Here is a 25,679-nt window from a genome sequence, read left to right as displayed (position 1 = left end):
ATGCATAGACTCAGATATGACCAGACAGATTTAAGGAATTAAGGTGGACTTTATGGAGCCAATGGGGCCCCTTGGAAATGTTGGCCTGATACCTTGCTTGCAGAGTTCCCAGCAGCCTTACCAGGTGAGTAAAAAATGTCCCTTCCTGGAAGGTGCAGAAACCTCAGGATATTTGGGGGATTTGAAGAAGAGGAATTCACTCAAATCAACAGGTGTAGCAGGCAAGTCTGACAACAAGAATTTGGCTTGTATCTGGCCTCAAGTTCAGTCTAGAGCTTCCTTTAAAATCTGCTTTGCTGGAACTTTTTATAAGGATCTGTATGGTCAGTCACTATTCTTGCTGAGCTTACGTAAATAGGCCAAGTTTGTTAAAACCACTTGTTTTAATATGAATTAGTTTTGATTGGGCTATTTCTGGAAATAAGGGTGAATTTAGAAAGAAAAACTGTTCCAGTAACGTATCCATATGGATGGTTCGATTCTAGTTTTGTCTTTAAAGGTTTGTTGTTTGCCTAAGCTAGACAACTTGAGGTAAACTTCAGAGAGATTGCCGTAATAGCTCATATGTAAACAATCTTCCTGCTGGTTCTTCTATGGGGGTAATAAAAAGGACCCCATGGGCATATGATGATTTAGACAGCACAAGGGGATGGACTCCCCAACAATTGTGCAACTCCGCTATAACCTTGATCAGTTCTCTATGGCTGGGATAACAAAATCAGTCCTTAAAAATCAGAGCACACCCACTCCATGGGGCTAACTATGAAATGGTGGCGATAATGGATGGCCCCACCTTCCTTAATAACTAGATTGGAGAATGCACTTGGGGATGCCCTTCGCCAGAGTCTCCCACTTGCCCGCAATTCCTCATTACTAAGCTATTGCTAAGGCTAGACATAAGGCAAAGAGGGCTTCTAGCTGGTTTTATCCCTCACCCCTGTTTGTTCCAGGAGGTACCTCTATCAATGTAAAATTATAACTAGAGGCTTTTAGCTAAGCCTACAGGGGCCACTTTTAACCAAACCCAACATGAAGCCACCCACAAATTTGAAAAGGGCCCTCCAAAACCTAAGGGCCATTCATATCCTGACTGACTGCAAGTCAAAGAGGAAATTATTATGCTAATACTGAGACTAAATGTTGTGCATCCATCCCAGACAACTCTGCCAATGTAGCCACAGTTTTAGCAGACATGCGTACCACACCTAATTGGTAACTTTTACAATGGGCACATTTTGCTGAGCTACACAACCAACCTTCTTGATATGGGCAGTAAGCCACAAATCCAGCAAGCATTTCAAGGCTCCCTTAGTGGTTTTCTCCATTACATGGTACAGAGGAGCAGTTGTATCAGTACATAGCCGATATGATGCATCACCTCAATACCAGCACATACAGGGATATTTCCATTACTAAAGTTTCTTGCTAGCCTATGGAAAATATTACATGGGACCCTCAAGGCCATAAGAGGCCTTTCTCTTATCTTCAAACTATCAAAATTTTAACTGAATATGCCAACCCACAGATGGGCTCCCAACACTGACAGACAAGACCCATGTTCCATTGGGTCCAGACATCTAACCTCTCTTTTTCTTCTAGCAGGTGTAGAAAATGGCATATGGTACATGGAAGCCCTTGATAAATGCACATTTAAGGCCTTAAATGACTCTCAAAATAGCATTACACTATTAAACACTGAAATGACCCAAATTCATAAAGCATTCTACAAAATAGAATGGCATTAGAGGTCTTAAAAACAGCACAAGGAGGAACATGTCATTATTAAAGCAGAATACTGTTTACATTCCAGATTATAACAAAAATATAACAGGGTTACTTACTGATTTGAATGATCAAATTGGTGCTCTCGAAGACCCTGCATGGTCACTTAATGATTGGTTACACTCCTGGTCAGGAGGTGGACTATGTAGTCCACGCTAAAGGGTCTTCACATTGCTCTTATTTTCACTATAATAATCACAATGTGTTATTCTTCACTTTGTTCTCTGTTGTCCAGATACATGCAGGCAGTTCCTGACTCCTTCACCCAGCCAAAAAGTGATCCTTAGTACTCAATAAATCCACCCTGATGTCCCCTCTGGACTCTACAGCAATGGCCCTCCATAACAGTTACTTATAGGGACAATTTTAGTCCCTAGGTAGAGACAGCTCTACAACCCCTATTCACTTGAAGAAGTTACATAAGATGAGCCCTTCATCCTTCAACAGCCTTAAAGATCTGAGGACCAAAAATTGGTCGGAGGGAAATGAGGGATAGAAGCAAAATAAAAATGTTCATCTTTAACCGACAATGCCTAGCATGGAGCCCATTGCGGGGCGCAAACTCAGGACCCTAAGATAAGACCCAGAGTTGGATGCTCAACCAACTAAGCCGCCCAGGCGCCTCAACTGGCTGCTGTATTTTTAAAGGCTCTCAGGGCTGCCTGCACATCTCACGGATAGTTAATATCGAGCTGAATGATAAGCACCAGAGAAATCTTGGTAGTTTTTCGAGTAGAAATTCGAAAAAGACATTTATGATCTAATACTCCCTGCACTGAGCATATACCCACCAGCTTCATTCAGCAAAAGTGAAGCTCTTTCTGCCTTTGGGCCTTGGCCCCATGCTATAATAAAAAGCATCATTTTGCACCAAAAAGGTCTCAAGAATTCTTGACTTTTCGCCTATAACCTCACATCGTTCACAGGAACTTTTCTCGGCATGTGTTTAAGATTTTAGTTGGCAGGGAGGGGGGAGTGGGGTGTGTGAGAGAGAAAGGGCGCCCGTAAGCACAAGGAAGGGGAGTGGCCAGCAGAGGGAGAGCTGAGCAGGGAGCCTGACGCAGGGCTTGATCCAAGGACCCTGAGATCATGACCTGAGCCGAAGGCAGACGCTTAACCGACTGAGCCACCCAGGCATCCCACTGCATGCATTTCTTGTATCCATGTTCTTATCAAGGTACCAGTCCTATTGGATTAGAACCCCACCCTCATGATCTTTAATGTTAGGGACTTAAATACAATACTTTCCAAATGCAGTCACATTGGGAGTTAGGACTGCTCTGTGTAAATGTGGGGGTGACAGAATTCAGTACTTAACTGTCAATCCCTCATCCTCTTTGAATTGCAGCCTAAGCAACGTTCTCCTTCCCAAGGCCCTCCATGTTACAATGAGGAGGCACTTCCTTTAAAAAGCCAGCCAGGGGGCGCCTGGGTGGCTCAGTCAGTTAAGCGTCTGCCTTCGGCTCAGGTCACGATCCCAGGGTCCTGGGATCGAGCCCCGCATCGGGCTCCCCGCTCCACGGGAGGCCTGCTTCTCCCTCTCCCACTCCCCCTGCTTGTGTTCCTGCTCTCGTGATCTCTCTGTCAAATAAATAAATCTTTAAAAAAAAAAAAAAAAAGCCAGCCAGTCAAGGGCACCTGGGTGGCTGAGTTGGTTAGGCGCCTGCTTTCAGCTCAGGTCATGATCCCAGGACCCTGGGTCCCAGGGTCCACCCAGCTCAAGTCCCGCATCAGGCCCCTTGCTCAGCAGGGATCCTGTTGCTCCCCCTGCTTGTGCACGCTCTCTCGAATAAAATCTTTAAAAGAAAAGGCCAGCCAGTCGATGCATCAAGCTTCCCAGCTTTAAATACTGCAATGGTGACCCCAGTTTCCAAAAGCAGTTCAGATTGCTTAATGCACAAGGGTCTAGGCCATCAGTATCTGGCTCAAATCTCTGGCCTTACACCATGTTATGTACAAGCCAACCCACACTTGGTCTCTTTCTGACCCTTCCCTTCTGTATTGCTTTAAAAAAGTTTTATAGTTGACATACAATATTAGTTGCAGGTAGGCAACATAGTAATTCAACATTTATATACATTACCAAATAATGCTCACCAGATAAGTGTAGTTACCCCTTGCCAAAGTGATTACAATATTGACTACATTCTGTATGCTATAATTTTTACCCCATGACTTATTGTAATTGGAAGTTTGTACCTCTTAATCCCCTCTTACATATTCCAGCCACCCACCCCCAGCTCCTTACCTTCTGGCAACCACAAGATTTTTCTTTGTGATAGGAGCTTCTCTATCTTATTTGTTCTGTTTTTTAGATTCCACATATAGGTGAAATACTATGGTATTTGTCTTTTTCTGTCAGACTTACTTCACCACACATGATATTGTCTAGGTCTATCCAAGTTGTTAACAAATGACAAGATCTCAATCATTTTTACGGATGAGTAATATTTCATTGTATATATAGAACCACTTCTTTATCCATTTGTCTATGGATTAACACTTAGGTTGTTTCCATATCATAAGTGCTTGTGGGGGTCCAGGAAACTCTAGCTTAAGTAATTGTTAGGGCCCAGGAGAGTGTACCCTAAACGATGGTCGGGGACCCAAGACACTAGATTAGGCAATGGTGGGGAGGGGCAGGGGACTCTACCTTGTTAGGCAATTGTGGGCCCAGAAAACCACATCTTAGGCAATTATCAGGCCCAAAGACACAACTGTGGTGATTTCGTCCAAACAAATGCTCTAAGAATTAATGTGGGGGTGAGGAAACTGTAGCTGGAGGTGATTTTGTATAGCCACAAGACACTAGCTTAGGTAAATATTGGGGGCCAATGAAACTCTGCCTTGGGTGACTGTGGGAACACAGGAAAATCTGGTTGTTTATGGAGGGCCCGGAAATTCTCTAGTAAATATTTAGAACAAAGATCTTGAACTTAGGGGATTATGGGGGCACAGAAAACAATCAGGTGATTTTGAGGAACCAGTAACACTATCTTACATGATTGTGGGGCCCTAGTAACTCTACCTTATATGATTGGGGTGCCCAACAATACCTTGTGAATTGGGAGGCCCCAGACACTCTACCTGATGTGTTTGTAGACCCCCAGGAAACTCTACCCTAGGTGATTAAAAGGGCCAAGGACTGTCCAGCGGAGTTCATTGTGGAAGCCAGGAAACAATAGGGGAGTGATTCTGTGGGACCTAAGCAGTGCTCCCTTAGGTATGCTGGGATGCCAGGAAACATTACCCTAGGAAGTCTAGGCCCACAAAGTTCTATATAAGTGATTGTGGGGGCCCATGAAAGCTTGTGTAAGTGGGGGTACCCAGGAGACTGTACATTAGGTGATTTTGCAGCCAGAAATGATTGTGGGGGCCCAGGAGGCTACAGCTTTAGGTGATTTTGTGAAGTCAAGACACTACTTTAGAAGAATGTTGGGGACTTCTAACAGTCTACCTTAGGTAATTAAAGACAGCCAGGACGTACTCCACCCCTGCTTAGTTGATTGTTGGGAGAAGAAATTCACTTTAGGTATTTGCCGGGGGGCTGGGGGGGGCAGGAAACTGTTGCTTAGGATATGGTGGGGGTACCAGAAAACTTGACCTTAGGTAGGTAATCTTGGGTGCCCAGGAAACTCGACCTTAGTTCTTTGAAATACACAGGGTAAACCTTTGTGATTTGGGGGCTGCCAAAAATTCTGCCTTCAGAAATATTGAGGACCCCAGAAACTATACCTGAGGTGTTTGGGGGAGCCAGGAACGTGTACCTTATGCAGTTAGGGGAACCCAGGAAACTCAGAAAAATGTGGAGGTCAGGAGAACACATCTTAGTTAATTGTGGGTAGAGGCCTGGAATGTTCTACCTTGGGTGATCTAGGGGGACTAGGAAACTTAGCCTTAGTTGATTAAGCACTGGAGTATCCTGGGCTCCCAGAATCACCTCAGGTAGAATTTCTTGAGCCCTCCATAATCAACTAAGAGAAAGTATCCTGGGCCCCCTAGATTACCCAGGGCAGAATTTCCTGGGACCCCAAATCACTGGGGAATGTATCCTGGCCCATACACACAATGAACTAAGATATAGTTTCCACAATACCACAATCCCCTAAGATAGAATTCCTGGCAACCCACAAACCCCTAGGAAATAGTTTTCTGGTCTCCCCAAATCATCTAAGGTACAAATTACTGACTGCAATCCCCTAGAATTTCTAGGGCCCTCATTATTTTCAAGAAGTTTGAGTGGGCTGGAAGATAGGATTAGTATCTTATCTCATTCAGAAACATGAGGTAGGTTTCCTGGGCCCACACTGTTGCAGGGTGGGTACATGACACAGTCTTCTCAAATGTACTATCCTGACCCCTCACATGAGTTAATTCAACTAGGGTAGATTATTCTGGCTCCCACAATCACCTAAGGTACAGCTTCCTGTGCCCCACACTCAAAAAAGCTAGTTTCCTGGGCCCCCACATTCACCTACAGAAGATTCCTGAGACCACACAATCACAGAAGGGTCTCTATTAATGGTCCCCATCATCACCTAAGGTAGAGTTTCTTGGCTACAAAGGAACTCAGAGTTTCCTGGGCATCCAGAATCACCTAAGGTAAGTTACCTGGAACCCCAAATCAACCTATGGAGTGTACCTGGGACCACGCAAACACAGAAGGGTCTCTATTAATGGCCCTCCACCGTCACCTCTGCTAAACTTTATGGGGCCCCTTGCAATCACTGAGGCTGTATTTTCCTGGGCCCCCCCACAATCACTAAAGCCAGAGTTTAAATCACCTAAGGTTATAATCATCCATCCCCCAAAATCATCTAAGCTCTAGTTTCCTGGGCCCCCAGGACACCTAATGTAGAGATTCACGAGCACAAACTACCTAAGTAGAGAATCCTGAGCCCCCAGGATCACCTAAGCTAAAGTTTCCTGGGTCCCCCACTATCACCAAAGTCACAGTGACCCTGGCATTCATAATCACCTATGAAAAAGAACCCTGACCCCTCATCACCAAAAGGTAGAGTTCATGGACTCCTACCCTCCCTGCAATTACCTCATGTACAGTTTCATGGACAGCACAATCAACTAAGGAGAGTTTCCTGAATATCCACAATCACATAAGGCATAGTTTCCTGACCCCAACAATCACAAAATGTAGAGATACCTGTCCCCCACCCAACCTCCCCCCATCCCCACCTAAGATCAAGTTTCAGGGGATTCCACCATCACCTAAGGCAGATGGTTTTAGGTAGCCACAGTCATCAGATTGTGTTTCCTTGATGGCCGATATCAATCAACAGAGTGCCCAGGGCCCCCAAAATCCCCTAAGAGTTTTCAGACCCCAAAAAATCACCTATGGGTGAGAATACCACCATCCCCCCCCCTTAACAATCAGAGTTTCTTGGGTCCTGAAGATCACCTAGAGGAGTGTTTTCTGGGATCCCAATGTCACCTGAGGGAGTTTCCTGGGTTCCCTAGATGACCCAAAGTAGAATTTCCTGATAACCCCAAATCATTAGGGGATACATTCCTGATCCCCACACACAATCAACTAAAGTATGGTTTCCTGACCACCACAATCCCCTAAGGTAGAAATCCTGGCCCCCACTATCCCGAGAGTTCCCTGGACTCCCCAGATTGCCTAAGGTATACATTCTTGGTCCCCCAAACACCTAAGGTAGAAATTCCAGGACCTCCAATATTTCCAAAGGTAGAATGGCGGTGTGGGGGGAGGGGGGGGTATTGCAAAAAAAAAAAAAAAATCACTAAGGTTTACTCCCTATCTCCCTCAAAGACTTAAGGTCAAGTTTTCTGGGCACCCACAATCACCTAAGGCCTAGTTTTCTCCCCCTTTCTCCCCCCACCCCCCATGAAATATCCTAAGCTGCAGTTGCCTGGACCCCCTACAATTGCCTAAGGTGAATTTTCTGGGCCCCAACAATTTATCAACTGAGTATGTCCTGGCTGTCCATTAAAATCACCTAAAACTACAGTCTCCTGGACCCCCCACAATCAATCTGGCAGCGTTGGCTTGGATCCAATCACCTAAGGTTCGGTTTCCTGGGCTCCTCAGTTCCCTAAACTAGAGGTACCTGGGCCCCCACGATCACTTCTATAGAGTTTCTAGACCTATAATTTCTAGGGTAGTGTTTCTTGGGGCCCCATAACACCTAAGGGAGAACTGCCTAAGCCCCACACAGTCACTAAGGTATGGTTTCCTGGCCCCCAAAATAGAGTTTTCTTGGCACCTTCAATCACCCAAGGTAGACACTCCTGGGACTCTACAAACACATCAGGTAGAATGTTTGGGGTCACCTATTCACATAAGGTACATTATCTTGACCACCCACAATCATATAAGGTAGAACTTCTGGGGCCCCACAATCACCTAAGGTATATCCTGGGTCCCTGCAATCTCTAAAGGTAGAGTTTCCTGGGCTCTATAACCTATGATAGAATTCCTTGGGACCTGACAACCCCTTAAATTAGACTTTTCTGGATACCCACAATCATCTTAGCTAGAGTTTGAGCCACAACCACCTCCCATCGAGTTTCTGGAGCCCAACATCATCTCAGGTAGACTTTTCTGCTTCCCCATAGGCATCTTAATTTGGAATGTGCTGACCCATCAGTAACTCAGCCACATACTCTTATCTCCCACAATCACCTACGGAAGAATTTCCTGACCACCCTCTTCCCCTATCCCTATGCTAGAGTTTCCTGGGCCCCCACTGTTACCTCGGGTACATGATATTGGCCCCACACAATCATCTTAGGTGTACTATCTTAACCCTTACATTCAAACTAAAGTAGATTATTCTAGCTCCCACAGTCACCTAAGGTACAGCTTCCTGTTGTCCCACAGTCACGAAAACTAGAGTTTCCTGGGCCCCTACATTCACCTATGGAAGATTCCTGGGACCCCCGATTCACATAAAGTCTCCCTTAATGGTACATAATCACCTAAATTAGATTTTCCTGACTTCAAAAAACTTAGTTTCCTGGGCATCCAGAATCACCTGAAGTAAGTAACCTGGTACCCCACATCAACTTTGGTAGTGTTCCTCTCCCTACACCATCACCTCAGCCTCAATTTCCTGGGTGCCCACAATCACTCCAGCAAGTCTTTCCTGGAGCTCCCACAATCACTGTAGCCACATTTTCTAGGCCACCTACAATAACCAAAACTAGCATTTACAGGCCTTCTCAATCACCTCAGTTTGGGATCATCTGTCTCCAACAATCGTCTAAGCTCGAGTTCCTAGGCCCCTGAATCATCGAATAGAGAGATTCATGAGCACACACAATCACCTAACTAGAGAGTCCTGGTATTCACAATCACCAAAGTCATAGTGACCTTGGCACCCACAATCACCTATGAAGAAGTACCCTGGCCCCTCATCACCAAAGGGTAGAGTTAAAAGCACCCATTTTCCCCACAATTACCTAATGTACAGTTTCATGGACAGCATCATCAGCTAAATAGTTTTCTTGGCATGTGCAATCACACATTGGTATAGTTTCCTGACCCCTACAGTCACCTAATGTACAAATACCTGTCCCACACTCAACCTCCCTCCACGCCCAATAATCACCTATAAACCAGTTACCTGGGACCTATGGGAGACTTTCCTGGGTGCCCAGAATCACCTAAGATTGTGTTCCACTTATGCCAATCAAGTAATCTGGAGTTTTTTTGCCCTCCAAATCCCCTAGGATAGTGTTCTCAGACCCCCCCCATAATCACCTCAAGGTAAGAATCTTGGCTCCCTATAATCCTATAGCTATAGCTTTTTGGGCCCTAAATATCACCAAAGGAGTGTTTTCTGGGACCCCAGTCATTTGAGAGATTCTTCCTGCCCTCCCCCACCCAATCACCTAAGATGAGTCTCCTGACTACATACCGTAGTATCTTACGGTAGAGCCTCCTTGCCCTGCACCATCACGAAAGGTAGACTTTCCAGAGCCCTAGAAACACCTACGGTAAAATTACTTTTGCCCCCTCTATAACCCAAGGTAGAGTTTTTTGGGTCCACAATCACTGGAGGTAGAGTTCCTAGGCTAACAATGATCTAAGTCAGAGTTTCCTGCACCCTGAAATCATTGAAGATAGTTTCCTGGGCATCTGCAGTCAATCAAGGTATCATTTATTTGGACCACAGTCACCTAAGGTAGAGTTTTCTGGATACCCACAATCGACTTAAGCAATTTCCCCAATCACCAGAGTTACCTGGGCATACACAAGCAACTAGGGTAGACTTTCCTGGGCCCCCCAATCATCTAAATTAGACTTTCTTGGGCCCCCACAATCACCCAGAGATTCTGGCCCCACACAATCATCTAAATTAGAGATTCCTGGATCCAGAGAATCACCTAGGATAGAGTGTGCCAGGCACCACAATCACCTATGATGAATGTTTCCTGGGCACCACAGTCACCTAGGGTGGAATCCCTGGGCCCCTACTCTCATGTGAGATAGAGTGCCTACCGGGAAGCAGGGACTCAGACTTGGCCAGAACTAGCACGTCAGTTGCTCTAAATTAGTAGCTCTCAACTCCGGCACACAGAGAATCACCTGCGGGAACCGTGTACCAGTGCCCAGTGCCTCTCCCTTTCCCCCCCCAGTCCTGATGTCGTTGGTCTACACGCCAGCTACACCACTCCCAGCTGATTCTCATTGTCAGCCAGAATTAAGAAGTACTGATCTCAACCCTCATCAGTAACTTCAGCTAACCCCCAAGAATCACCAAACTTTGAAAGAAAACTAACTGCACAGCCGAAGTAACAAACTCAGCAGAAAGAATCTTTCCAAGAAGCAGCAGCAAAGAGGAATCTAGAATAAAACTTTGAAGTAAACATTAATATCTCAGATTTGGAGGCATCACGAGCCGTTTAAAAATCTTCCTGTGACACAAGTTTTTGGAAATTAAAAACATTACTAAAATAAATCTGCCAGGCTTACTTTTATAGCAACTTTTAAAGAAAGTTATCAAGGTTTTTTTTTGTTCTTCCATTATTTTTTGCAAGTTTTAGATAAAATTCACCATTTTAACCATTGTCAAGTGTACAACCCAGTGGTTTTTAGTTTATTTACAACGTGAGCAGCCAGCACCATTACCAAATTCCAGACCTTTCCATCTCCCCAAAAAGAGGTCACTTCCAATTTCCCCTCCCCACCCCTAGCAACCAGAACATCTACTTTTTGTCTCTATAGATCTGCCTATCCTGGACATTTCATATAAACTGAATCATACAACAAATGATTTTCTGTCTGATTGCATTTAGCATAATGTTTTCAAGATTTATCCATGTTGTAGCATTTATCAATGCTTCCTTCCTTTTTATGGTGTGGATCTACCCAACTTTGTTTATCCATTCATCTGTTGATGGACATAGATTGTTTATACTTTTTGGATATTATGAGTAATGCTGCCATGAATATTTTTTAACATTCTTTTACAAAGTGTGTGGACAGATTTTCAATTCTCTTGGGTATATGTCTAGGAGCAAAATTACAGGTTACGTGGTAGTTCTGTTTTGAACATTTTGAGGAACTGCCAAACTGTTTTTGTTTTGTTTTGTTTTTCAAGGATTTCTTTTTTTTTTTTTAGATTTCACCCATGTATTTGACAGAGACACAGCAAGAGAGGGAACACAAGCAGGGGGAGCGGGGGAGGGAGAAGCAGGCTTCCCACCGAGCAGGGAGCCCAATGCAGGGCTCGATCCCAGGATGCCAGGACCACAACCCGAGCCGAAGGCAGATGCCCAACGACTGAGCCACCCAGGCGCCCCGCCAAACTGTTTTCCACAGCAGTTGCACTCTCTAACATTCTCATCAGCAGTGTCTGAGGGTTCCCTCTTCAGCTTTTATACCTCGGGGGAAAAGGGAAGAGGGGAAAGGGAGAGGCCTGGCCAGGGAGACTCTGAGGAAAACACACTTTGCGCCTTTAACACAGAACCGATGACCTGTGCCCCCTGGCCCTGGACTTTTCCCGAGCCACAGACCCCACCCATCCTGACTTACCATCCCTGCAGCTGGAGGGCAGGGCACCTCTCCTGGACGAGGTTGGAGGTCAGCCGCTGTCATCCCCCCTCTGCCCCATACAGAGCCACGGGTGCGCCTGTTAACCCACCACTCAGCTGCTGGCGCCCTGAGCCCTTCGTCCTGATTTGTCCGCCTTTCAGCTGCTGTTCCCGTTCTGCTCAGGGGGCTAATGAAGAGCATCTGTTCATGTTTCTCAGCCATGCCTCTTCTAATACCATGTGAAATTCAAAGGAATGGAAAATGCTGGTGACCACAGTTTATAAAAACCCAGAACAAGGCACTACTGTCCCCATCCGCTTAGACATACACTTAGGGAGGGGTTTATGACCTCCCGGCTACAACCTTCCAAGCTCGATCGCCGGTTTAATAAGCGATCCTGAGTCCGGTCCGGGCAGCGCCTCCCTCTACACCGCTAACATCACAGAGCTACATTTTACCGTCATTCCTGAGCTCAACATGCCACGGAGGCCCCAGGCTTTGCAGAGCAGGCAGAGAGGACACAGGTGGGCACATCACCCAAGAGGGCTCTGACCGCAAGGCAGAGCTCTCCCCAGTCCCCAACCCCGTGGAGCTCGGTGCCAGGTGAGACGGCCGTACATACCAGGCCGGAGGTTTGTGTGAATGCAGGAACACTCCAGAATCCGCCTGGTCCTGTGTTTTTTCCCGGGAGAGGATGAGAGGGCAAGCAGCAGAGATGGGTGGGATAGGAGGGTTGAGTAAAGAGAAAAGAGAAGTCGAGGAGGAGAGCCATCTGGCACCACCATCACCTTCGGCAGCCTCCCAGCAGCCCTCCCTCACATCTTTTCCAGAGTCCCTTTTGTCCTGTGGGTATTTAACCTAGTGCTATCCCAGCGTGAGCCTTCTACCTTGATATCTGACTCATTTTTAACTAAAGTCCTCGGTGATGATAATCCACACAAAGCACTTACAACACTGCTATTATATCTCCATTTCTGATACAGGGCCAGCCTCAGAGAAATCTAGCAAAGCCTAGAGGAAAGTAGGGGGAGTTTATACTTCAGGCAGATGGAACTCTATTTTGCTTACAAGCAAGGTTCTATCCTATGCCTTAGATAAGGGCACCCCATAACTGCCAAAACTACATCCTAAGAGCTGAGATCTGAGGCCATTGCTCTTGACTTGGAGTATAATGACAATGACCTTGAGTTCTTGATACAGCCCTGGATATCCTGGCACATCTTGCCTCCAAGGGTTTTCTGCATTTGATTTATGAAGAATGCCGAGTGGGACACTGCTGCTGACCTAATGCTTGTCCATAAAATGTGTTCTTAAAAATTGGAGGCAGACCTGGGGCGCCTGGGTGGCTCAGTCGGTTGAGCGTCCAACTCTTGGTTTCAGCTCAGGTCATGATCTCAGGGGTGTGAGATGGAGCCCTGAGTCAGGCTCCCCACTCAGTGGGGAGTCTGCTTGAGATGCTTTCCCTCTGCCTCTCCCCCTACTCCTGTCCTCTCTCTGTTTCATGATAGATAGATAGATAGATAGATAGATAGATAGATAGATAGATAGATAGATAGATAGATAGATAGATAGATTAGATAGATAGATAGATAGATAGATAGATAGATAGATAGATAGATAGATAGATAGGATGCAGACCTGATGAATCATGAAGCCATCCCGCCAAGACTAATAAAAAATGGTCTGGCAGCTCAAACACAGGTAGGGGATTATAATGGGTCATCAGGTGCACTTACCATCTGCTAAAAATAGTGGTTTTGAAGGCTTGATCTTACGTGTTTGTGTTTTCAGGGGGTCACTGACTAACTTTTGCTCCAATCACCTGGTAAGGAGGAAATCTTACAGCATTTGGTTTTCAGGAGGAGTTGAAAATGCAAAAAAAAGAAAGTAAATAAATCTGTGATCTGCACCCTACAACCCTAATCTGGTGTTGAAACTGTGGAGATCACCGTTCTCCTGACCTTAGGACTGTGGTGACACTGACCTTGACTTCTCCATGCAGCCTAGTAGCCCGGTCCGGTCCTGCCTCCAGGCTGGGTGTGCATGTCAGCCTCCACTTACATCTTCCACATCACCTCCTTCTTCTGCAAGTGGAGCCAAACTCTTCAGTAGATGGTGTGCTACTGAATAAGTATCATATGAGCTGCATCGAAAGGAAATGTCAGGGCAAGTTTTTAAAAACATGTTCCTCGGGGCGCCTGGGTGGCTCAGCCGTTAAGCGCCTGCCTTCGGCTCAGGTCATGATCCCAGGGTCCTAGGATCGAGCCCCGCATTGGGCTCTCTGCTCCGCGGGAAGCCTGCTTCTCCCTCTCCCACTCCCCCTGCTTGTGTTCCCTCTCTTGCTGTGTCTTTGTCAAATAAATAAAATCTTTAGGAAAAAAAAAAAAATGTTCCTCAGGTGGTCATGAGACCAGTTGTTCTCAATCTTGTTACACCTTAGAATCACCTGAAGTACTTTATAAAAAAACACAACTAGAGATGCCCCTGCTGGCTCTGGAGATTCCGTTTGATTGGCTTAGGTGAGGCGTGGCTTGAGCAGGTTCTAAAAGTTCTCCAGGTGATTCTCCTGTGCGACCAACCAGAGTGGTGCAGCCAGGGTTGAGAATCACTGCATTAAATGGGTACGTGATAGTTAACCCTTCGTGATAATGTGATTCCATTTGTGTTCCCTTAAGTTAATTGACCCAGGTAAGATTTTACCTAAATCTTAAGATACTTATAATAAGAAAGTCCACTTGAATTATATGAGTGTCAACGTTTTTCTTTCTCTTTTTACTTTTTTTGTTTTGAAGTTAGACATAGTGGTGATTTAATGAGTCCAATAGTTTAATAAGATCTGTTAGGAAAAACAACAGTCTCTTTTCTCCCTCCTCCATTTCCCAGCCCCATATAAAACTTCTTTTAACTCTTTGAACTGATTCTTTTGGTATTTGCCTCTGTATCTTTAAATAGAATGCTTGGATTACTACTTCTTGATTTTTGGTTTGGGATATAGCTGTCGTCTTCGTACCATGACAGGTGAAGATATATGTCCTTCACCCCACCCCCATTTCCTGCCGCACTCAGATTTCTGTTTCCCTACCAACCCGATATGGTTATATCATAATTTTGTTTAAATCAATATTCATTTTTTACATTATGATTTTGTATGTCAAACAGAGCTGAGCCATGTAACAAACTATGATTATTTTTCCTTTCTTGTACATTTCTTTTGTTACCTTGAGTTAATAATTATCTTTATTTTTTACTTGGTTAAAGATTTTATTTATTTGAGAGAGCACACATGCGTGCAAGCAGGGGGAGGGGTACAGGGAGAGGGAGAACCTGAGCAGGGAGCCTGATGTGGGGCTCGATCCCAGGACCCTGGAATCATGACCTGAGCCGAAGGCAGGAGCTTAACCGACTAAGCCACCCAGGCACCCTACTTGGGTAGTATTTTATTAGCTGTCTATGAACTTTTCAGCAATCCATTCTTAAATTCTCCTCCAGTTGTTTAAATCTCTTCTCAAGACATGTATTCACATCAGGCATTTTATAAATTTCATCTTTCTGAAGAACTGTCTCCCAGAGCCTCTGACTTGCTCAGATGCAGGCTGGGCATCCTCTGTGCCTGCTACCCAATTGTCATCCTGTAATATCCTTTCAATAACATCCTGGATTCCCTTCACTTTTCACCCCTCTTGGGTCTCCTGTTTCTGTATCCCTGCCTTTTTTCTTTCTTGGTTTACTCCCTCATTTTGCTGAAACACATCCTCCAGTAACTTTCTGAGATCCAGTAACTTTCTGAGAAAGAGTATGAGAAATAACAAGTTAGAAGCTTGGCATGTTTAAAAATGTCTTTATTTCACCTTTATTAACCAGTTGATTAATACTTTGGGCATAAAGTTCTAGATTGTAAATTATTTTTATTCAATTTTAGAGTCATTTCTCCATTTCCTTTTAGCTTCTACTGTTAAAGGCATTCTTCCAATGTTCTTTTAACTTCCAGTGTTGATTCCTGATCCTTTTTTTGTGGCCGGGTTTTTTTTTTTTTTTTTTTTTCTCTCTCTCTCTCTCTCCAGAAGCCTGTAGGATCTTCTCTTTGACCCCAGAGTTCTGAAATTTCACAATGATATGTGATATTCATCCATTGTGCTAGGCACTTAGTTGAGCCTTTCAACCTATAAACTTACATCATTCGATTCTGGGAGATCTTCTTAAAGCATTTTATTGATGATGCCATCCTTTCTGCTTTTCTGTTTTCTCCTCCAAAACTCCTAATGTTTGGATGTTGGACTTCCTTGATGACATTTACTTTTCCAAATATAGTTGGAAGGGTCTCATTGTAGACACTGTAGTTTGGCCAACCCAATGCCCACTCCCAACTCCTGGACTCTCCATTTGGGATGGGAAAAGCTAAATAGTTGCTTTCCCAGTTACCCTTGCAGCTAAAAGTGGCCATGTGACAAAGTCCTGCAAAGGAGATGTTAGCAAAAGTCTGTTGGGAGGTTCTGGAATATCTTGTGCTTTCCTAATATCAAGCACAGACAATGCTAGCATGGCCCCGCATCCTTCTCCCCGCCTTGAATATGGATTCATATGGATGAATATGGAGCTGTAATAGTTACCTTGAACTCACGAGGAAATGGCAAAACAATCACAGATGTTATCCATAATATCTCCAAATCAGCCACTGAACCAATTCCAGAAGCTGCATGTCTCCTGAATTTTTGTTACATGAGAAAAACGAATCTCGTTTTTTTAAGCCTCTATAGGTTAGTTTTTCTGTGACTTGCAGCCAAATTTATTCCTGATAGATTCCTGCTGACTTGTAGACACTTGATAAATATTTGTCTGGTTGAATTTTATAGAGGGTATGAGAGATTTGAGCCCATGGATGTCTTACATAAAATGTTCTCCTCTCCAAGAGACAGAACTAAAAAAAAAAAAAAAAAAAGGAAAGCACCCAGCTCTCTCTTGGTGTCTTCAGAACATCTGTAGTAAAAGGTTAGGAGAAACAAGAGGAGCTTTTCTTCAAAGTAGGCAGAGAAAGATACCAGATGAGTTTGGGGAGAATGACAAGAGATCAATGTCATGGCAGGGAAAGAGCACATAACACCACATTTTCTCTTCACAGGCTCAGAGAGTCACAGTATTTGGACAATAGGGGTGGCATTTGTTAAAGCAGCAGGAGAGGAAAAAGACCTAAAAGGCCGGCAGAGGAACACTTTATCTAAAATACAGTCCTATCCATTTGTGCTTCTTCCCTGTTATATGTGTTGAACCAAAATAATAATTACACTGTAATCTGTGCTCCCAGGATAGGCCATCCAGTGTTTTAACAGGCAGAAGAAGAACGGCGTAAGAAGTAAAGCCCATTTCATTCTAAAAACCAGACATTGAGGTTTTCTAGAAGCAAATGCTTTTCAGCATGATTGTAATTATATGTTTCCATTACCCAAAAAATCAAGGAGCGAAAGCAAGAGTAAATTTGATTTAAAAGATATGTATTAGGCAGCAGTTGCACATCCAGAAAAGGCCCAGTTTGGCTATGAAATCGGTTTCCTGCTGACAAGTCAGGCAAGGTCAGATAAAGTGGGGCCATCATCCACCACAGGATTCTAATGCACCTTTAGGAACTGGAGTTTCCCCCCCACTGGAAACAGACCACTTCTCAGAAATGAGTTTTCAAGAAAGAGAAGTTGGCCTTACTGTGGTTTGACGGCTCTGACCACAGTTTTTACCACGGCTATTTCTATTTTTTAAAGCTGCTTTCCAGTAACTGTGAGTAGACCTCAAGGCTGGTGCCTTCAACCCCAGAGACCCTTCTGCTAAGGCCCTGGGGCTGTTCCACAAGGAGATGGAAGGTGGAGGTGGGATGGATAAAAGAAGGGGCCGGAGAATAGCAAGTGGCATTGTGTGGGGGTGGGGGCTGTCCCATGGGCGGAGGGCATCTGGGTGACCCCGTGCAGACTGAGCCACAGCGTGGGGCTTACCAGCATCTACACTGCCTGAGGAGGGCACTCAGATGCAGCGCTGCCATCCGCCTGTGTCCCAGCACAACTGCCTCAGGGGCACTGAACAGATGAGAAGGGGTTTTGGAACAGTAACTCCTAGTAACCCTGGCTCCTCCAGTGGGGGGAGTGACCCTCCTTCTCCAGGTGGCTTAACTCACCTTAGGCTGTTGTCTCAGAACGACCCCTTGTGGCGAGGCGGAGTGATGACCTGCCCTAAGAGCGGTATGTAGAGGCAGGAAGGTTGCCTTGCCTCTAGACTCATAGAATTGGGCTTCTGGGGACCCAGGGTGTTTCGTTTGCCCCATCTCTGCTCCCAGAGGAAAGAATAGGGAGTTCAGAGGTGCATGCTTCCCATAATGGCCAGTGTGGTTCCTCTGGTTTATTCTGTTGAACAGAATTGAAATTCTCTCTCAACCTTAGCTCTTCATTTGTTAAAGCTAGTTTTTCAATTACTTATGCATTTAACTTCATTGTACATTAGGTCTCTGCAGTTTTTTACAATGTGGTCTTTTTACGCTCCAAGTTTTCAAACTCCCAACCTAAATAACAACTTGTCTTTAAAAATATATTTAGGGGACGCCTGGGTGGCTCAGTGGTCAAGCATCTGCCTTCGGCTCAGGTCATGGTCCCGGGGTCCTGGGATCGAGCCCCACATCGGGTTCCCTGCTCCGCGGGAAGCCCGCTTCTCTCTCTCCCACTCCCCCTGCTTGTGTTCCCTCTCTAGCTGTCTCTCTCTCTGTGTCAAATAAATAAATAAAATCTTAAAAAATAAATAAATAAAAATATATTTAAAATAATAGAAGGATATATAAATAATTTATACTACTTCAACTCTGTGCAGCCACTTTAAATTATAATTATGGTTCTACAATTCCTGGAGGGAATAGAAATTGGCACAGCCACTTCTTATTTTATTATTTTTAGGTTTCTATTATGGACAATTCCAAAAATACAAATTTAGAGGAAATGACATAATGAATCCTCACATACCCAATACCTCCTTTATACCCTATTTCTTCACATAAGCAAATCCTAGCTTCTCCATACAAGCTCCTGAGTTCTCTGACCTGAACGTAGTCATCTTCAAGTGGTCCTGTTTTCCTGTAAGACAAGAGGTTTCAGGTTCATCCCGTACTTTTGCTGTCCCAGTGGAATCAGCCATTTCCTTTAAATAAATATTATTTAGAGAGCCCAATCTGGGTTTTCAGGGTGAGACTGATCCTGAGCTGCTCACCGTTTCTAGGTTACAATGCCTACTTTGGCATTCTCTTCAGGCTCTTTTAAACATTTGGACTCACATAACTATAATAGGCCACACTTGGCATTGACTTCACTTACGATAAGAATCCATGGACAGGAAACATAGCACACCAGCCAGGCGGTGGCAGGCATTTCTCTAGGCTCTACACTCCCTGGCCCCACCGGAGGAGGTCATCGAGAGGGCGCAGACTGCTGGTTGACCCATGAGCTAGACTGGGAAAATCAGAGGCTCCTCACCACCACCCACCCCTCCATCTGTCTACCTCCAACCCCCATCCCAACCCCACCCCAAGTCCTTGGAATATACATTCTGCCTACCCGCCCCCCGACAGTGGGAGCTATTCCAAGGACATAGCCTTGAAAGAGTAAGGTGTTGTGGAGACCATCTGGGCTGTGCATGTAACTGAACCCAGTTAAGGCCTCTGTATAAACTCTTAAGATTCTGGCAGGCAGAGATCTGCTCATCTTGCAGCTAGCCATACAAGACAAGCCTCACAAGTTAAGTTCCCTTGCTGATTAAACTTGCCACCTTCTGATCTGGAGTGGTCAGCCTCTTTCTTCAGTCTCTCCTTGCCCTCCATGTACAGGGGCCAGTTTGCAAACCAACACCCCCACCCGCGTTCCCACCATAGGATTGCCAGCTAAAGTGCAGGATGCCCAGTTAAACCTCAATTTCAGATAAACAGTGAATAAAAACCTCTCACCCCAATTAGGAGCCAATATCTCTAGTAACAGTTCTATGGGACTAGCTTGCTCCTGTGTCCCGACAAGGGACACGTCCAGTTCCAAGTCATAATTCTCAGGGAACTCCCAAACCATAGCTTCCCACGAGGTCTTTCTAATTCATTCACTGTCCTCACTGTCCAGATACAGTGCACCATTTTTACCACAAGCAACGTTGCCTAGTAACGCAGCTGACATTCCACTCTTATCAAATTCCCAGGAGATCAGAGCTATAGAAAGTAAACTCCATGGAGAATGAGAAATAATTTGTTTTAGCCCTTTATATACAGGCCTTTTTGGAGGTCAGAGCTAGAACAGTATACAAAGATAGATGGATGATAGTTGACAGATGATAGACAGTATAAAGGAAAGACTCGGTTTTCCACCTGTGTGGAGAAAACCCAGTTCTTCCTTATTATATCTTTGTTTCCTGTGTGTCTCCTTTACTACTCACATGAAACACTTCACTCCTGACACTTCTGGTCACCAAATATGTGGAGGTTGTTCCCCACACCACAAGCAATTCTCTGTAACACCAATTGGGTGTCGCACAGTTCAAATCAATTCAGACGCTACCTACCTGAAGATAGTGTCAGATCCCACAGATTAAGGGCTCAGTCCCATAAGATTGTCTCCACACCCCATACATACACACACACACACACACACACACACACACACACACTTCGATGCCATTCGCAAGCCCAGGTTATCACCTCCTGACCAACCTATAGATCAGTTGGTTCCAATAGGCTATACATCAGGGGTTCAAATGACCCCCTCCTTGGGTTCAATTAATTTGCTACAGCATCTCACAGAACTCAGAGAAACACTTTCCTTACTAGATCACCAGTTTATTGTGAAAGGATATAACTCAGGAACAGCCAGATGGAAGAGATACATAAAACAAGGTATGGGAAAGGGGCGGGGAGCTTCCATGGCCTCTCGGAATACACCATTGCCCCCACCTCTCCACATGGTCACCAACCCAGAAGCTCTCGGATCCCCATCCTTTGGGTTTTTATGGAGGCTTCCTTACATTGGCATAACTGATTAAATCATTGGTCACTGGCAATTGACTCAACCACCCAGCCCCTCTCCCCTCTCCTGAGGTCAGGGGTTGGGATGGACAGTTCCAACCCCCTAGTCACACAATTGATTCCCCTGACCTCCATCCTTAGGTGGGGTCCAAAAGTCATCCATTAACATAACAAAAGACACCTTTAACCCTCCAATCACTTAGGAAATCTCAAGGGCTCTAGGAGCTCTGTGCCAGAAATGGGGATGAAGACTAAATATATATTTCTTATTATAAATCACAATATCAAAGAGAGAGTGATGACAAAGATAATTTGTAAATATAGAGATTGATAAATATGGATAAATAAAACACATTATGGGTTCATATTGATACTTCCAATTCCAATACAAGATTATAAGGTTGTTATTTAACTATATTGATCTTCATTTCTAGAACTCCTTTCTCTCACGCTAAAAACCCCACTTCTCAACACACACTCATTTACTCTTTCACACAATATATATCCAACAGTCTTAAGATAAGAGTACCAATGCTATCACTAACAATATGATTACGGAAAACAGTTTAGGATATTCTCGCGGTTCTTTTTGTTCTTAGGGATGTACTCAAATAATTGAAAATCACTAGAAAGAGATCTTCTTTATACAGTTATAAAGAACTATAACTGATACAAAGTATAAAGAACTATAACTGATACAAAGTTCATGTTGCTTTTAATTGTTTAAGGATTTATTTTTTTTAATGTTCTATACTTATACAAACATTTTCATGGTTCCAAAGCCAAATCTACAAAGTCTGTTTAGAGAATTCTAGCTTCTATCCCTGGCCCTTTGCCCCATCCCTTTCTTTTCCCATAGGTAACAATTTATTTTTATTTCACAGTTTATCCTTCCTTTGTGATTTTTTTACTATAGTTTCTGTCCCCCTCTTAGGAAAAGAGTGGTATATTATATAATTCTCTACTTTGCTTTTTTTTTTCAAATTTTATTTTTAATTTAAAAGTTTTATTTAGATGTAATTCACAATTTACCCATTCAAAGTATATAACTCAATGTCTTTTTTAGTATATTCAGAGAGTTATGCAACCACAATCAATTTTAGAACATTTTCATTCCTCCAAGAAGAAACCACATATTCATTAGCAGTCACCCTCCATTTTCCCCAACTTCCCAACCCCAGCCCTAGACAGCTGCTAATCCACTTTCTCTCTCCTTGGAACTGCCTGTTGTAGATATTTCATATACATGAAATCATACAGTGTGTGACCTTTCGTGTCTGGCCCCTTACACCTAGCATACACTCTGGGATTGTCCCCTCAGAGGCCTACAAGGCCAGGCAAGAAAATAACTAAGTGAGCCAGGGAACACATAAATCATCTGAAAGGGGCTGATCCCCCAGATTTTTGCCAGGTGGGAACACCTCCATCCTCTGTTGTTGTACTATTCGAGAGAAGTTGGAAATCTACATTTTTATGTGAAATTTTCTGATTTGTTCCCAAGTTCTGCCAATGTGTTTGGGAGTTGTATTCAAACCTGTCTGTGAAAACAGAGAGCAAATGAAGGGAACTGGCCTAGTTGAGGATTTGATTCAGGAAATCCATGAGGCCGCGTCCAAGCTCATGGCCTGCAGCCGGAGGCGCAGCGGGGGCTTCGGAAGGCGGGCTCTCCCACCTGCCCGCCCACCGTCCGGTCTCCAGTGGCTCACGACGACTCTGCGGAGCTGCGGCCTGACACTACTTCACCTTTGCTCCCTCATCTTTAGAAAGGATAGAATAAAGTCACTGACAGCGGCCCTGAGCTGCAATCTGCACAGGGCAGTGCCAATGCGAAGTGTCATCAAGCCTGAGCATGCTCAGAAATAGGTGTTAAAGTAATTAAATTGCATCATCTCCTTGGTTCAGTAAAATTTTGGGAAATGGAGAGTAGATAAAAATGTTCTTGAAAGATAAGGAGAGGGGCACCTGGGTGGCTCAGTCGGTTGGGTGTGTGCCTTCGGCTCAGGTCATGATCCCAGGGTCCTGGGATCGAGCCCCGTGTGGGGTTCCCTGCTCAGTGGGGAGTCTGCTTCTCCCTCTGCCTCTGCTCTGCTCCTCTCCCCGCTTGTGCTCGTGCTCTCTCTCTCTCAAATAAGTAAATAAATAAATTAAATCTTTAAAAAAAAAGGAAAGATAAGGAGAAATTTGAAAAAAACAAAGATTAAAGGTATAACGCTACAATAATCAACACAGTATAATACTAATGCCATAAAGACTAGCAAATAAATCCAAGTACACTTAAGTACTTTGTAAATAATGAAATAATAAAAAAATCCACCAGAAAGGCATTCATTCTTCAATAAGTGTTATTGGAATCTTAATCATTGGGGGAAGGAATCAGCTGAGGTAGCCACCTGACACCATATACCGCAATCAATATAAGAATTAAGAAACTGCAACCACAAAAGAACTTTCTCTGCATTTAGAACAAACTTTCAAAGCACAAAAGCAGCGTGGTACATACCAAAGAAAAAAGCTGATAGATCTGAGTGCAAAAAAGGACTTTTTAACTCCTAGATTTTTTTTAAAGCCATAATTAAATTAAAACTAAAACAGTAATCTGGGCAAAATGTGAGTGACAAATACAACAAGGGTACTACCTAAAGACATAGACGTTATTATCAATATTAAATACAAAGCTCTTACATGATTCAATAAGGAAACAAATCCCCCCATAACTGGGTAAATACATAAATTGACATACCACAGGGAGAAAAAAAAACCAAATGGACAATATCTGTGACAATCTTTATAACTTCTCTAAAAATCAGAGACAGGCAAATTAAAATGAGATGAAATTTTTTTTTTTGCTTGGAAGTTAGCCAAGATTAAGAAGAGGATATATCCAACACCAGCATGATTTGGGTGAGGCTGAATGTATATTATCATATAGTACAAGCATCGTGGAAATCAACGTGGTATTGCCATCAGGAAAACTTTAAATGTTACCACCTTATAACCCAGAAATTAACCTTCTAAGAATGTATTCTAAGAAAATGATAAGAAATACGAAAAGAGATTTGAGTACGAAGAGGTCTATCAAAATATTATTTATCATAAAAAATATTATTTATCATGATGGAAAATTATATCAGCCTAAATGACTTACAGCAGGGGAATGATTAAATAAATCATGATATAGCTCTAGAATGGAATATTACACATTTTTGTTATTAGACACATTAACAACTAATTTTCAGTAATAAAAAAGAGAAGATATAATCCGGAACCATCCTCCACAAAGATTTATGAAGCACCTACTATGTGTATGGTAGTGCTCTAGGCATTCGGGATACATCACTGAACAAAACTGACACGGTCCTGTCTTCCGGGAGCTTACACTGAGGGTGTGAGGGAGAGACAATAAACAATAAACATAAGAAATAAGAAAATGGTAAAACAATTTGGAAGGAAACAAAAGGTGATGTGTTGAAGGAAACAAAAAGGAGAGCACAGTAAGAGGGACACAAAGACTTGAAGCACAGGGTTTAGCCACACTGATACCAACAGGAGTACATTTATGTACAAAAGAGACCTATGTCCTCACCTGTTAAATATTTAACACCCATATTATACATCTATCCTTTTTAAAAAAGATTTATTTATTTTAGAGAGAGAGTGCATGAGTGGGGGGAAGGAGCAGAGAGAAAGAGAACGGAAGGGACTCCCTGCTGAGCATGGAGCCCATGCAAGGCTCGATCCCAGGACCTTGGGATCATGACCTGAACAGAAACCAAGAGTCAGAGGCTTAACCTACTGAGCCACCTAGGCGCCCCTATATCTATCCTTATGTCGATTCTTTACGTAGCTCATATATTAAACAACAACAACAACAACAGCGGCGCCTGGATGGCTCAGTTAAGCAGCAGCCTTCTGCTCAGGTCATGATCCCAGGGTCCTGGGATCAAGCCCCGCATCGGGCTCCCTGCTCAGCGGGAAGCCTGCTTCTCCTCCTCCTCCCCGCTCTGTCGCTATCTCTGTCGCTACCTCTCAAATAAATAAATAAAATCTCCAAAAAAACAAAACCAAAAAACACCAAAATATCAACAGTGGCTATCTGTAGCAGGTGGGATTGTGGTGATTTTTTATTTTATTTTTGTACAGTTTGCTGTATTTGCTAATATGAGTAGGCCCAGTTTCATTATCAGGAATAAAACAATATATGATATTACATGTTTTAAAAAGCACAGCTCTGTCTACCCATTCGCCCCCTGAAGGGTTTTCCAGAAAGGGGTAAGGTGTGGTTTTAAAGGTGGTGAGGGTCTGACCTTTCTGAGACAGCGTTCTTCCACAAGAGGGCGCCTGGCCTTCAAGTAAGGACCCGGCGCGGTCCCGAGTTTGGAGTCGGATTTTAAGGGAGCCGTGTAGAAAGCGTAAATCTTGCCTGTTTCCACCTCCACGCCTAGGAACCATGCACAGAGTGGCTCAAAAGCTTGTGGCACTCTGGGGGCCTGGGTGGCTCAGTCGTTAAGCATCTGCTTTTGGCTCAGGTCATGATCCCAGGGTCCTGGGATCGAATCCCACATCAGGCTCCTTGCTCCGCGGGAAGCCTGCTTCTCCCTCTCCCACTCCCCCTGCTTGTGTTCCCTCTCTTGCTGTGTCTCTCTCTGTCAAATAAATAAATAAAATCTTTAAAAAAAAAAAGCTTCTGGCACTCTAAGGCCTGCCTCCGTGGTCAGTAATCATGAAAAAGTCCATTTTCCCTGAAATCAGTACGTACGGTTTAGCAGGACTCGGGCTCAGCAAGTACGGGTGGGAAGAGCATGCTCCTTGCCCTTGGGGAGCTACTAACCAAATGTAGGAGTGCTGACATCACTGACT

Source organism: Phoca vitulina, unplaced genomic scaffold (genome assembly GCF_004348235.1).
Source record: "Phoca vitulina isolate PV1807 unplaced genomic scaffold, GSC_HSeal_1.0 scaffold20, whole genome shotgun sequence".
Classification (NCBI taxonomy): domain Eukaryota; kingdom Metazoa; phylum Chordata; class Mammalia; order Carnivora; family Phocidae; genus Phoca; species Phoca vitulina.
Note: the sequence above shows the minus strand (reverse complement) of the source record.